Source organism: Rhinolophus sinicus, chromosome X (assembly GCF_036562045.2).
Source record: "Rhinolophus sinicus isolate RSC01 chromosome X, ASM3656204v1, whole genome shotgun sequence".
Classification (NCBI taxonomy): Eukaryota; Metazoa; Chordata; class Mammalia; order Chiroptera; family Rhinolophidae; genus Rhinolophus; species Rhinolophus sinicus.
The window spans coordinates 74716253-74731438 of NC_133768.1; the positions used below are offsets into that span (position 1 = coordinate 74716253).

At 34.4% G+C, this 15186-nt stretch overlaps 1 protein-coding gene across 5 annotated transcripts in view; it reads left to right on the plus strand.

Annotated features, from left to right (window-relative positions):
• The window catches only part of COL4A5 (collagen type IV alpha 5 chain), a 373394-nt gene that overhangs the window by 102023 nt on the left and 256185 nt on the right, over positions 1-15186 (plus strand). The gene's annotated exons all lie outside the window — the stretch shown is intronic.

Consider the following 15186-nt stretch of genomic DNA (forward strand, 5'->3'; position numbering starts at 1 on the left):
AGATTCTGGAAACTTTAAAAAAATAAAGAGGAATGTCTAGATTTCAAAAGCAAAGTATAAGAAAGAACAATTCACTAGGTAGGCTAACAGCAGAATGGAGACAACTGAAGAAAGGGTCAGTGAACTTGAAGATAAATCAGAAGAAAGACCTAGTCTGATGAACAAAGAGAAGAAAATGAAAAGGGCCTCAGTAACCTCTGGGGTAATATCCACTGATTTAATGTAAATGGAGTTCCATAAGAACAGGAATGAAAAAACAGGAGAGTAAAAAGAATAATAATTAATGAAACAGTAGTAATAGCAAGAATTTTCCATACTTGGTGAAAATTTAAATTTGCTGATACAAAAAGTTGAGCAGAACCCAAGCAGTAGAAAACTAAAGAAAACTACACCTAAGCACATCACAATGAATCTACTGGAAAAACAACAAGCAAAACAAGAAAAAAATCAGAAGAAAACAAAACAAAACCCTGAGATTAAAAGAAAATCTGAAAGAACCTATAGAAAAAAAACACATTGTGTGCAGGGGCATAATGATATGAATGAGGTTGGACTTCTCCAAGAAAGAATGGATGATGTAGAACAATGTACAATCATCGTTAGTTGAAAATATTTGCAGACACAATTTTGTAGAGTGAAAATGTACATCAAAAGTAAAAAGCAAATTTAAGATATTTTCTGATAATGATGAGAGAATTCTTTAACAGCATACCTGCATAAAAGAAATATGTAAAACTGAAAGCAGCAAAAGAACAAGACAAACAAATGAAGAAACAAAAACTCATAGACACAGACAATAGTTTAGTGGTTACTAGAGGGTAAGAGGGTAGGGGGTGGTAGACAAGGGTAAAAGGGATCAAATATATGGTGATGGAAAGAGAACTGACTCTGGGTGATGAACACGCAGTCTAATAGATGATGTGTTACAGAACTGTACCCCTGAAACCTATATAACTTTACTAACAATTGTCACCCCAATAAACTTTAATAATAAAAAAACAGAAATATAAAGAAATTTCTTCAGGCTAAAAGTCTGTTTAAAACATCACAACAGAGCTTCAAAATACATGAAGCCAAAACTGACAGAATTAAAGGGAGAAATAAATCCCCAATCACAGATGTAGATCCTAGTAATCACACCTAACTCATTGACAGAACTAGAAAAAAATTCATTAAAGGCATAGATGATTTGAATTCCAATGTTAACAGCATAGACACGACTGACACCTATAGAGTCCAATAACTACAGAATATATTTATTTTCAAGAGCATATGGAATTTCCCCCAAGATAGACTATATAATGGGACATAAAATGTGACCTTATAAATACCAAAAGATTGAAAACATCAGTATATATTCTCTACCAAATGGAATGAATAAGCAATGAATAACAATAAGATCAATAGAAAATCCCTAGTTATTTGGAAATTAGGAAGCACCATTCTAAGTAACTGATAGACAAAGGAAGAAATCACAAGGAAAATGAGAAAATATTTCAAGTTGCATAATGATCGAAATGCCTTATACTGAGAATTTTGTGGGATGGAGTTAAAGCAGTGCTCAGTGGGAAATAGCTGTAAATACCTATCTTTAAAAAGAAGGGAGATTTAAAATTGGTGATTTAAGTTTTCCACTTAAGCTATAAAAGCGCTTTTTAAAATAAGCCCTTTTAAATTTTAAAATAATTTAAAATTTATTTAAAATATAGATTTTTAAATTATTTTAAAATTTAAAATTTAAAATAATAAAAATAAGGACAAAGTGAATGGGTGGAAATTGACACTCCAAGCAAATGGTAGCCAGAGAAAACCTGGTGTAGCCATACTGATATCAGATGAAACAGACTTCAGGGTGAAAAAGGTACCAAGAGACAAAGATGGACATTTCATAATGGTAAAGGGGACTATACAACAAGAAGACATAACAGTCATCAATATTTATGCACCCAATCAGGGAACTCCGAAATATACAAAGCAACTACTAAGAGAACTAAAGGGAGAAATTGACCAAAACACAATGATACTAGGGGACCTAAATACATCATTGACAGCTGTGGAAAGATCATCCAAACAGAAAATAAATAACGAAATAAAATACCTAAATAACACATTAGATGAAATGGACACAATTGACATTTATAGAGCACTTCATCCTTAAACATCACACTATACATTTTTTTCTAGTGTACATGGAAGATTCTCAAGGATAGACCATATATTGGGGCTTAAAACTAACCTCAGCAAATTTAAGAAGATTGAAATCATACCAAGCATGTTCTCTGATCACAAGGCTTTGAAATTGGATATCAACTGCAAAAAGAAAGAAGGAAAAACCACTAATACATGGAGATTAAACAACATACTTTTAAAGAATGACCGGATCAAAGAAGAAATTAGAGGAGAGATCAAAAGATGCATAGAAACAAATGAGAATGAAAATACATCCTACCAAAATTTTTGAGATACAGTGAAAGCAGTTTTAAGAGGGAAATTTATATCATTACAGGCCTATCTCAAGAAACAAGAAAAATCCCAAATAAATAACCTCATGTTACACCTCAAAGAACTAGAAAAAGAAGAACAAATGAAATCCAAGGTCACCAGAGAAAGGAAATAACAAAAATCATAGAAGAACTAAGTGAAATAGAGAATAAGAAGACAATAGAAAAAATTAATGTGACAGCGAGGTGGTTCTTTGAAAAGATTAACAAAATTGACAAACCCTTCGCTAGACTCACTAAGATAAAAAGAGAGAAGACACTAACAAACAAAATCAGAAATGAAAATGGAGAAGTTATAACGGATGCCACAGAAATACAAAGGATCATCCAAGAATACTATGAAGGACTATATGCCACCAAATTCAATAACCTAGAAGAAATGGACAAGTTCTTAGAAACATATAGCCTTCCTAGGCTGAACCATGAAGAACTGGAAAATCTAAACAGACCGATCACCAGTAACGAAATTGAATCAGTCATCCAAAACCTTCCCAAAAGCAAAAGTCTGGGACCAGATGGCTTCACTAGTGAATTCTACCAAACCTTCAAAGAGGATCTAATACCAATCCTGCTCAAACTCTTCCAAAAAATTGAAGAAGAGACAGTACTGCCTAACTCATTTTATGAGGCCAACATTACCCTGATACTAAAAACTAGTAAGGACAACACACACACACAAAAAACCTACAGACCAATATCTCTGATGAATACAGATGCAAAAATCCTGAACAAAATTCTAGCAAATCGAATACAACAATGCATTAAAAAGATTATTCATCACGACCAAGTGGGGTTCATCCCAGGGGCACAAGGATGGTTCAACATATGCAAATCCATCAATGTGATATATCACATAAACAAAATAAAGGCCAAAACTCATATGATTATATCAATTGAAGCAGAAAAAGCATTTGACAAGACACAACATCCATTTATGATTAAAACACTTAACAAAATAGGTGTAGAAGGAAAATGCCCTAACATAATAAAGGCCACATATGACAAGCCCTCAGCTAATCTTATAATCAATGGTGAAAAACTGAAGCCCTTTGATCTACGTTCAGGAAAACGACAGGGCTGTCCTTTATCACCTCTGCTTTTCAACATAGTGTTTGAAAACCTCGCCAGAGCAATCAGGCAAGAGAAAGAAATAAAAGGCATCCAAATTGGGAATGAAGAAGTTAAATTGTCACTCTTTGCAGATGACATGATGCTGTATATAGAAAACCCTAAAGACTCCACCAAAAAGCTATTAGAAACAATCAACGAATACAGTAAAGTTGCCGGCTACAAAATCAACGTACAGAAGTCCATTGCATTCCTATATACTAACAATGAAATCTCAGAAAAAGAAATGCAAAAAACAATTCCTTTTGCAATTGCAGCAAAAAGAATAAAATACCTAGGAATAAACTTAACCAAGGATGTGAAAGACCTATATGCTGAAAACTACAAGACATTTTTAAAAGAAATTGAAGAAGACTCAAAGAAATGGAAAGACATTCTGCGTTCATGGATTGGAAGAATCAACATAGTTAAAATGGCCATATTACCCAAATCAATATACGGATTTAATATAATCCCCATCAAAATCCCAATGGCATTTTTTAAAGAAATAGAACAAAAAAATTAATCAGATTTGCTTGGAACCACAATAGGCCCCGAATAGCCAAAGCAATCTTAAGAAAAAAGAACAATGCTGGAAGTATCACAATCCATGACTTCAGCTTGTACTACAGGGCAACAATAATAAAACAGCATGGTATTGGCAGAAAAACAGACACGTAGACCAATGGAATAGAATTGAGAACCCAGAAATAAAACCACATAAATATGGACAGATAATTTTTGAGAAAGAAGCAAAAATACAATGGAGAAAAGGTAGCCTCTTCAATAAATGGTGCTGGCAGAATTGGAAAGCCACGTGCAAAAGAATGAAACTGGACTGCTATCTGTCACCATATACCAAAATTAATTCAAAATGGATCAAAGACTTAAGCATAAGACCTGACACAATAAACTGCATAGAAGAAAACATAGCTACTAAACTTATGGACCTTCGGTTCAAAGAGCATTTTATGAATTTGACTCCAAAGGCAATGAATTAACAGCTAAAATAAATGAATGGGAGTATGTGAAACTTAAAAGCTTCTAAACAGCCAAAGAAACCATCGATGAAATAAAGAGTCAACCAACTGAATGGGAGAAGATTTTTGCAAACAATGCCTCTGATAAGGGGCTGAGATCTCATATATACAAGGAACTCGTGCCACTCAGCAACAAAAAACAAACATCCCTATTGAAAAATGGGCAGAGGACCTGAAGAGATATTTCTCCAAAGAGAACATCCAGTGACAAATAGACATGTGAAAAAATGCTCAACATCACTAATCATCAGAGAAATTCAAATAAAAACCACAATGAGATATCACCTCACCCCAGTCAGAATGGCTATCATCAACAAGACAAATAATAACAAGTGTTGGAGAGGCTGTGGAGAAAAAGGAACCCTCATACACTGTTGGTGGGAATGCAGACTGGTGCAGCCGTTATGGAAGGCAGTGTGAAAGTCCCTCAAAAAATTACGAATAGAATTACCATATGACCCAGCAATCCCTCTCCTGGGTATCTACCCCAAAAATCTGAAAACATGTATACATAAAGACTAGTATACTCCAATGTTTATTGCAGCTTTATTTACAGTGTCCAAGACATGGAAGAAACCATAATGTCCTTCAGTAGATGAATGGATAAAGAAGCTGTGGTATATACACACAATTGAATACTATTCTGCGGTAAGAAAAGATGAAATAGGACCATTTGTGACAGCATGGATGGATCTGTAGATTTTAACACTAAGTGAAATAAGTCAGACAGAAAAAGCAGAGAACCATATGATTTCATTGATATGTGGTATATAACCAAAAAACAACATAAGAACAAGACAAATGAGAAACAAAAACTCATAGACAGACAATAGTTTAGTGGTTACCAGAGGGTAAGCGGGGAGGGGGGTGGAAGATGAGGATAAAGGGGATCAAATATATGGTGATGGAAGGAGAACTGACGCTGGGTAGTGAACACACAGTGGGATTTATAGATCCCTAAATACAGAATTGTACATCTGAAATCTGTGTAAATTTGGTAAGAATTGTCACCCCAAGAAACTTTAATTAAAAAGAAATAAAAATAAGGAAATAATAAAGATAAAAGTAGAACTGGAAATATGTGAACTAGAAAAAATATACACAGCTAAAAGTTGGCAATTGCTTGTTACCATGACTAATGAGAAAATAGAAAACACAAATTACCCATATTAGGAATGATCCTACAGACATGAAAAGGTTAAATAAGGGAATATTGTAAACATAACAATAAATTTGATATCTTATATGAGATGGAAAAAATAGTTTGAGAAGCATACATTAAGTAAAACTAACTGACTAACTAAATGAAGCAAAATATGAATACCCCTATATTTCCTAAGAAAATTGAATTATCACACACTACACACACACACACTCACACACACACACACACACACACACACACACACACTTCCTGCCCCGGATTTTTCACTGGTGAATTATGTAAAATATTTATGTAAGATTCAATATCAATCTGTCATAAACTCAGAAAACAGAGGAATAAGGACTGATGCCCAACTAATTTTATGAAACGAATATGGGTATGTCCTGTTACTCCTACCAGACAAAGACAAAAATCACAAAACCAGAAAACCATAGCTCATTCTCCCTCATTATATACCATAGATGCAGAAATCCTTAACAGAATTTTGAAATCAGATCCAATGGCATATAAAGTGCCTAATACACTATAGCCAAAGAGTTTATGCCAGTAATGCATAGTGGTTTAACATTTGAAAATCAAAAATTGTAATTCACCATATTAAAAGACTAAAAAAATGAAAAACTTAAGCCCTCCATATAATTATTTGAATATATAGATTCAGAGAAAGCATTTAACAAAATTAATTTTTGTCTCTGATTAAAAACTCTCAGCAAACTAGGATCAGAAGAGGTTTCCTTGACCTTAAGGGACTTCTACCAAACCCTTTTAGCTGAAATTATACTCAGTGGAGAAAGACTTCATTTCTTTCTCCTAAGATCAGCAACATGCCTGCTCTCACCACTGCCTATTCAAAATTGCCAGTGCAGTAAGACAAGACAGATTGGAAAGGAAGAAGTAAAGCTGTCTTTTTTTTTTCTTTTACAGATGGCATGATTTCCCAATGTAGAAAACAGTATGGGCAATACCAAAATGCTCCTAAACCTTGTGAGTTTAGAAAGATGACAGAATAAAGAAAACTAAAAATAAGATCAATAAACAAAAATCAGTTACATTTGTGTATTCTAACAATGAAATACAGGAAATAGGAAGTACAAAAACCGTCTTTTATAATATTAATGCCATCAAAAATTTGAAATACTTAGGAGTAAATCAGATAAAAATGTGCAAGTCCTGTACACTGAAAACCACAAAACTATTGCTGAGAGAAATAAAAGAAGACCTGAATTAATGGTGATATATAGCATGTTCATGGATTAGAAGACTCAATATCATTAATGTACCAATTCTTTCCAAATTTGTCTACAGATTCAATGCAATTCCAAAACAGTATAAAACTATAGTGTACATGATAGCAAAAGGATAGACATATGGATGAGTGAAACAGAATAAAGAGTCCATAAATGCACCCATGGATGTATGAGGAATTGATGGGTTGTTGTTTTTTTGTGTGTGTTTTTTTCCACAAAAGTACAAAGGTAGTACCGTGGAGAAAAGATTGTCTTTTCAACAAATAGTACTGAAAGAATTGAATATGCATATGCACAGAAATGGACTTTTACTCATTGCTTGCACTGTATACAGAAATTGGCTCAAAATGAATCATAGACTTAAATTTAAACCAAAATCTATAAATATTTTAGAAAAAAATATAGGACAAAATCCTGGATTAGGCAGATATTTCCTAGATAAGACAACAAAAACATGATCCATAAAAGAAAAGGCTGTAAGATTTTGTATTTCGTCAAAATTAAGAACTTGTTGTTTTCTGAAGACACTACTAAGGAAAAGAAAACACAAAACACAGTCTAGGAAAAAATATTTGCAAATCACATATCTGATAAAAGTCTTATATCCAGAATATGTAAAGAAACCTCAAAGCTCAATAGTAAAACAAACATCCTCAAATAATGTTTATTTAGAAGCAAATTAGCATAAGATTTTAAGACACTTCACAAAGTAAACATGAAAAGTTACTCAATGTTATTAACTAGGGAAATGCATAAAAAAACGTAATGAGATACCACTATAAACCTATTAGAATGTTTAAATACTAAAACAGAACTATACCCAGTAAAGACAAGGATGTGGACCAACTGGAGCTATCATAGATTGCTGGTGTGGATCTAAAATGATGCACACTTTGGAAAACAGTTTGGCAGTTTCTAAAAAAATGGAAACATAAACTTATCATATGACCCTGTCCATTCCTAGGCATTTACCCATGAGAAGTGAAAGCATATGTCTATATAAAGCTTGTACATGTGTTCAGGATAGCTTTATTTCTAATAGCCAGAAACAGGAAACAACTCAACTGCTCATTACCTAGTGGGTGAATCAACAAATTTTAGTATATTTATATAATGGACTACTACACAGCAATAAAAGTGAATGAACTATTGACACACACCACACCATGCCTGAATCTCAAAATAATTATGCTGAGTGAAAAGTTAGACAAAAAGAGTGGCTTCTGTATAATTCCTTTTATATAAAATTCTAGAAAATGCAAATTATAGTAACAAAGAAAATCAATCCATGCCTTGGGGGGGATGGGTAGTCATGAGGAAGATATTTTAAAGGGAGACAAGGAAGTTTTTCATATTTATAATGTTCACTTTAACAATTTTTTAAAGAGCTTTTATTTTAGAGCAGTTTTAGGTTCACAGGAAAATTGAAAGTGATACAGAGATTTCCCATATACCTGCTGCCCCCATATATATATATATATATATATACTCAGGCACAAGTTCTCTACATTCAGCACCCACCAGCAGAGGGGTACATTTGTAACAACTGATGAACCTACATTGATTTATCATTATCACCCAAAGTCCGTAGTTCACCTTAGAGTTCATCTTGGAGTTGTTTATTCTGTGGGTTTGGACAAGTGTATAATTGCATGTATCCATTGTTATATTATCATACAGAGTATTTTTACTGCCCTAAAAATCTTTTGTGCTCTGACTGCTTATCTCTCCCACCCCCACCCTCTAGCAAGCAATGGTCTTTTTACTCTCTTTATAATTTTTTCTTTTCCAGAATGTCCTATAGTTAGAACCATATAGTATGCAGCCTTTCCAGATTGGCATCTTTCACTTAGTAATATGCACTTAAAGTTCCTCTGTTTTTTCATGGCTTAATAGCTAATTTCCTTTTACTGATGAATAATATTCCATTGTCTAGATGTGCTACAGTTTCTTTATCCATTCACCTGAAGGACATCTTGGTTGCTTCCAAGTTTTGGCAATTATGAATAAAGCTGCTATATAAACGCATATTTTTGTGTGGACATACGTTTTCAACTCCTTTGGGTCAATACTAAAGAATGCTATTGCTGGATCATATGGTAAGAGTATGTTTCATTTTGTAGGAAACCACCAAACTGTCTTAAAAAGTAGCTGCACCATTTTGCCATCCCACAAATAGTGAATGAGAGTTCCTGTTGCTCCACATCCATGTTAGCATTTGGTATTGTCTGTGTTCTGGATTTTTGGCCACTCTAATGGGTGTGTAGTGGCATCTCATTGTTCTTTTAATTTGTATTTCCCTGATGTCATATGTGGAACATCCTTTCATATGCTTATTTTCCATCTCTATATCTTCTTTGGTGAGGTGTCTGTTAAAGTCTTTGGCCCATTTTTCAATCAGGTTGTTTTTCTTATTGTTGAGTTTTAAGAGTCTTTTGTATATTTTCGGTAATAGCCCTTTATCAGATGAGTCTTTTGCAAATATTTTCTCCCGATCTGTGGCTTGTCTTTTCATTCTCTTGACATTGTCTTTTGCAGAGCAGAAATTTTTCATTTTGATGAAGTCCAGCGTATCAATTATTTCTTTCATGTATAGTGCTTTTGTTGTATGAGTATCTAAAAAGTCATCACCATGTCCAAGGTCATCTAGGGTATTTCCTATGTTATCTTCTAGGAGCTTTTGTGTTTCACATTTAGGTCTCTGATCCATTTTGAGTTAATTTTTGTGAAGGTGTGATGTCAGTGTCTAGATTAATTTTTTCTTTTCTTTTTGGGCATGAAAAGTCCAGTTGTTTAGCACCATTTGTTGAAAAGATAAGGACATTTTTGTGAGTGATGGATATGTTCATTATTTTGATTGTCACCTATGTGACAAAATTTTTCAAATTGTGTACTTTAAATATGTGCAATTTATTGTATATTAATTTTATCTCAATAAAACAGCTTTTTAAAAGTAAGTTTAACAGAAAAATAATGAAATGTAGATTCCATTAAAGGAATGTGTCCATGTGCACACAGCTAAAAATAACCCAAACTAGCTAGATTCATAATGACAGCAAGAAATTAACCAGTTGACAACCTAAAATTCATGTCACAAACATTACCTAAACAAAGTGTGCCCCTTTATCAATGACGTCTGTATTTACAGGGTCTTGTTTAAAAACACAGATTCTTAGGCTCCATAGAAAACTTACTGATCTAACTCGGGGGGTAGGGCCAGGTACTATGTTTAACAATTTGTCCAAGTGGTTCTGATGCAGGCGCTTTTTTGAGATCTTCTGATCTAGATTATCTCCATTTTGACAGTTGCCGAAGATCCATATTCTTGTTCTCCTATTTATATTACATCAAATATTTCTTTGTGCTATATAATTACAAAAAAAAAAAAATAGAAATTACACAAAAAGAAGACCATAATTACATTACCCAATTAAATCATTGTTGTCATATGTCCATTAAGGGATTGCCTTGCCAATATGTTGATATAATGTTTACAATATTATGTTATAATCCATATTATATTATATAATCTATATTTTATTATCCAACATTATATTATAATCCAAAATAATTTTAATCTCAAATGTCATTATACCAGTTTGTCTTAATTTTAATTTTTCATATCCTCAGAAATCCAATATTTTTTCTGTTAAGTTTGTATCTTCCTTGAGAAACTAGTCTTAAAATATTTTTTTCATTCCTGTGATTGTGTAACTTTCTTATTGTGATTATAAAGTGTTCTTCCTATAAAATTGTAACATTTTATAAGTGCCTTTGACTCAGAAACCATGCTCTCCTTCTAAGTAAATCAGTTTGTTGTTATTCTTTTTAATTCTTGCATGTGGTATATTAACCAGCTTTATTACAAAAAGTCACTCTTTGTTTAATTTCTACTAATCTTATTTTCTGAATTGTGGACAAAAACATGTGCCATGAATTTTATATAATTAATTAAGGAAGTTTATTCATTGCATAAATATTTACTGAGTGTTGGTTCTGTTGGGCACTAAGAATACAATGATGAAGAGAGCATGATTGAGTAGATGAAGGGGTAATGGGAAAAGTGGAGTCAAAATTATTACAAATTTCTGGCTGAGGAATCTGGGTTGTGCTATTTCCTGGACTAGAGATGATAGTAGAATGGTAATGATTCAATTGTTTGTTTATATTAAATTTGCTGTTGGGAAAATTATACAACTTCTCTTTTCCCTAACTCTTCATCTGTAAAATGGAAATAATAGTATTTACCTTGTATTGTCATTGGTAGGATTAAATAAAATAAAACATGGAACAAGTTTAGAATAAATTCTGGCACATAGAAAACACTCAGTACATGTTTGCTGTTATTATTGTTGTTGTTCAGTTTTAGGTGCCTGTGTGATATTCAAGTGGAGATATTTATGACAGTTGGCCCTGTAATCTGAACTTTTAGGACAAAAAGTGTTGATATTTGAGATTTCCTAAGGAAAAGGAGAGAAAGAGTCAAAAAAGGAATCCAGAGTAATACCAATATTTAAGGGACATGCAGAGAAAGAAGAAAATTATTCCACAAAGAAAAATAAGAATGATTTTTTTATCCAAATATGGGTGTAGGAAAGATGTTAAGAAAATTGCCTTCATTGGCTGATGTTAACTTTTGTCTGTTAGCTTTTGTCTGTTACTGCATGTGAGGTGATGGCTAGCTTAGGGTTAAAAGAATTCTGTGATTAGGGGTTGACAGAATTCCCCCTTTGGTCTCATTCTCCCGAGTAGGGGCGATACGATGATGTTGCTTTCTCTCTGTTTTGCCCGTATCAGCAGATGAGGTGGAGAAGTAACTAAGTTATATCAAAATGACATGACAGGCATGTTGCCAGTATTTGGAAAGCCTTGGGCCAATGGTCCCAGGCAAGAACAGCAGGGGTTGTTTGTCAGAATGAACTGGACCTTCAGCTGGATAAACAATATTCTTATCACAGTAACTGCTGGACCCTCCTGGAACTGGCCATTCCTGGAGGGGGAGGCAGGAACAAGGAACTTGGCTCTAGGGTACATCTGAGAAAATATGTAAGACAGACCTCAGCTGGCAGTGTAATTTTGTCATTTGTCATTGGTGATTATTCATCATTCTAACATTTGGAAACTTCCAGCAACATACAGCTCACAACACCAGGAGACACCCTAACTTTCAGCCAGGGACCTGGTGAGGTCTGGCTGGTTCCCGACCTCTCCAGTGTTGTTCCCCTCGGTTAGCCTCCTTAAGGACTTGTTAGCATTTTAGAAACTTGTATGCAGCTTGCAGCATCAGAAGACTCCCTAACTTCCAGCAACAACAACCACAACAGCAACTGCAACAGCAGCAACATTCTTGAGAACTAACAAGCAGCAGTGAGAGACGCCTGAGTTTCTCTCAGCTACAGACCTGGCAAGCTTTTGATTTATGACATTTTCACTGTTGTTTTTCCTATGGTTTGGTGAGCTTTCGGCATCTACTGTAATAGTTACTATCCTATAGCGCTTATTACTGCTTTTCGATACTCCTTACTGATGTTATTTGTATATTTAGCCAAGTATTTTTTGATCAATAATAAACATATGTTGAGATCTTTTAAACATATGTGTATGTGTACTCCTTTGACATGATACTGTTATCAATGTATATAGTTTAATCATAACCACCTTTACTTTCTGTCATTAGCACCTCATTTGAATTGCCTTTGTGTTTTGCTATTGCATATTGCTAAATAAATTGATTAGATATTGCTAAATAAATCAATTAGCCCCTCTCTAGAGTGTCCTCCCCTTTCTTTTCCCCCTCGTCATTACAATGGTCAAGCAGCATAAAAGGAGTTCTTTTTAAAGTTTGACCTGCAGAAATAGACACACTATGCTATTTTATATGTTTGTGAGTGTTAGCAAATTACAGTAAAATCTAGATTAGTTGTAAGGATTAAATGATTGCCTGACAGCCAGTAACAAAGGGTAGGCACACAACAAATGTCAGCTTTCCTGCCATCTGTTAGGAATTAGGTAGAGGACTGTCCCTCACCCTCTGCTCATGGAAGGCTTCTATACTTTCTACTCCAGGAAGATTTCTACCTTTCAAAGGTTGGGGATTTCTCTTGCAATTGTTTTCACTACTGTCCTTCTATCTTCATATAATATTACTCAATTAGCTACATAGTGTGAGGAGATTTCAGGATATATAACTTATAGGTATATGTTTTTTTTATACCAGCACAGTTAAACTTTTAGCACCCTCCACTTTCAACTTCTAGTTTATTCCTCTCTTATCTGTAGCCCAGAGAGCAGTTATACTTCTGACAAAACATAGCTCTCTTCAAGCGTTATCCTCAAGTTTTGGCAGAGATAGCTTCTAAATACCAGCAGATATCCCAAATTGTAGCTATGTTACCACTTATGGAAATGTACTCAAACTAGATTTCTTTTTTTCCTTCTAGCTTCCTTTCTGACTGGCAGTTACCAGATTTCTACTACCAGCTGTGCCAGGAATGGGCTACATAATCATTTGAGGCAATCCAGCTCTAAAATTTTTGAATCTTTTATTTCTCCTCTCTTGCTCTATTTCCTTCAAAATAATTGGGTTGAGGTTCATGAATAATAAATTATCATAATGATGTGACTAATTAAAATAATGAAGAGATATGTTTATGTAAAATAGAAAATATAGTAATATGTAAATAATAATGGTTGTCAAAGTTAGAACTACCATTAATTGGCTAACATTTGCTTCCTTGTCTTTGAAGTACTAGGTGGAAACTGATCAGAAGTAGCCTTTTCAAGTACTTATATTTATTATAGGATGATCCAACATAACAAGGAATTATTCAATACAAAATTAGCTAGCTAGACTAAGTTTAGTTCTCTCTCTCTGTCTCTGTCTCTGTCTCTCTCTCTCTCTCTCTCTCTCTCTCTCTCTCTCTCTCATACATCCTGGGGATATGCATAAAAGTCTACTACACCGTAACCTCTAGGTGAATGTGCCTCCAGTGGCCCATTGGTTAATTGCCTTGTAGATACGGAAATTTTCTCTTTCTTAGTTGCTGCCTAGGCTGTCACTGTGGGTAGGATCTAGTGAGAGGGTTCACAGATGAGGTCGAGTCTCTGGCCAGACACTCAGCCTTTAAGCCTTAGGAAAGTAGAGGAACTGCTTGCAGCCCTATAGTTGGGAGCATGTGTCATGAAGTAATGAACCCTCAGGGTTCTTAAACTTAATATTGGTGAGTTTCTGTGATTGGATCTCCTACTGTTGTTGGGGGTTCACACTCTTACTATGATTGGCTGTATACAGGATAACTAACCCTACTGTTTTGATCTTATGGTATGTTAGTGCACATGGTAGCTCTGCTACGCTCACCTCTCTGGCTGTGCCTGTATGCACGTCAGGCAACCTTACAGTATAGATGCTTATGAGATGTGGTGGAGCTTCACTGGTTGGTAGGCAGCCCTCCTGTGTTGGTGCTCATAAGTGCTGTAGTCAGAACTGGGACGTGAGTCACAATTCAAAGAGGAATTCTGATTAGAGGAGTTACTTGTGTTTTTTCTCTTTTATTCTCTACAATAAATACTTTTTGCATTAATTTTAAAATCAGAAAAAAGTATACAAAATTTTTCATGTGCTAGATGAAGTCTTTTTCTGGATAATTTATCTCCAATCAGCTAATGAATTTCCATTCTTTATAATCCTGCAACTCTTCTATTCTACAACATATCTGAGGGGGGTGTCTGGTTGGCTCAGTTGGTTAGAGTGCAGTGCTCGTAACACCCAGGTTGCCAGTTTGATTCCCACATGGACCAGTGAGCTGTGCCCTCCACAACTAAATTGAAAACAACGACTTGACTTGGAGCTGCGCTGCGCCCTCTATAACTAGACTGAAAAAAAAAACACAACAGAACAAAACAACAACAACAAAAAACGACTTGTCTTGGTGCTGATCGGTCCTGGAAAAACACACTGTTGCCCAATAAAAATTTAAAAGAAAAATCAGAAATCTTCTCTGATGGTTTCCTTTTACCCTTCTTCATCCCTGCACCATACTTATTTCATTTAATACCTCTGCAGACCTGCTTTCCTGGATTTATTAACATCTTTCCTGTTAAATCCTTCATGTTTAAACCACATTTCA